We start from the raw sequence: 716 nt of genomic DNA, 5'->3' as shown, positions 1-716 counted from the left end.
GCTCCGCCCCCAACGTTTACGTAAAGATCTGCGCGCCGGGAGCGGCCTTCATTGAGCGCCAATCACAGTCTGAGGTTCTAGCGCCCTCTAACGCTTGGCGGTGCAAAAAGCGGCAATGATGATTAAATTAGCTCAGGCTCCTTCGAAGGATTGTGCCTGGTGAGGAGCTCTTGGTGGGGAACAGAGGAAAACTCAAAGGTGCGTTTCTGTTCTTAAAAGATCTCCCATCATCCAGAAAATTGATCTTAAAGGGAGAAAAGTAGAATGAGGGATGGGAAAGCTTCAGGGTTGAAACATTAAACTATAACAGACAGTAAATTTCAAAGCCAGATCGATTTGTGCAGAATATACACAGCCAACGGTTACAAAACATTCCCTGGCTCTTTTACTCCGACTCAGATAAAGCATATGTAAAAGGAGGGGCGCCTGCGCCTGAGTGGCTCAGTCAGTTGAGCGTCTGACTTCAGCTCAGGTGGTGATCTCATGGTTCATGAGTGCGAGCCCCACATCTGGCTCCGTCAGTGCAGAGCCTGCTTTTGATCCTCAGTCCCCCTCTTTCTCTCTGCCCCTCCCCCGCTCACGCTCTCTTTCTCAAAAGTGAATAGACATTAAGAAAAAAAAAAAGGATTATGGAGTAAAGGAGAGGAATTGGTGAGGTTTTGTTTTGTTTCTGAGAGAGGTGTACTTAGCAATGTGAGTAGCTTAAGGAAGTTGTT

The sequence above is a fragment of the Neofelis nebulosa genome, chromosome 10 (assembly GCF_028018385.1).
Source record: "Neofelis nebulosa isolate mNeoNeb1 chromosome 10, mNeoNeb1.pri, whole genome shotgun sequence".
NCBI classification, from domain to species: domain Eukaryota; kingdom Metazoa; phylum Chordata; class Mammalia; order Carnivora; family Felidae; genus Neofelis; species Neofelis nebulosa.
Note: the sequence above shows the minus strand (reverse complement) of the source record.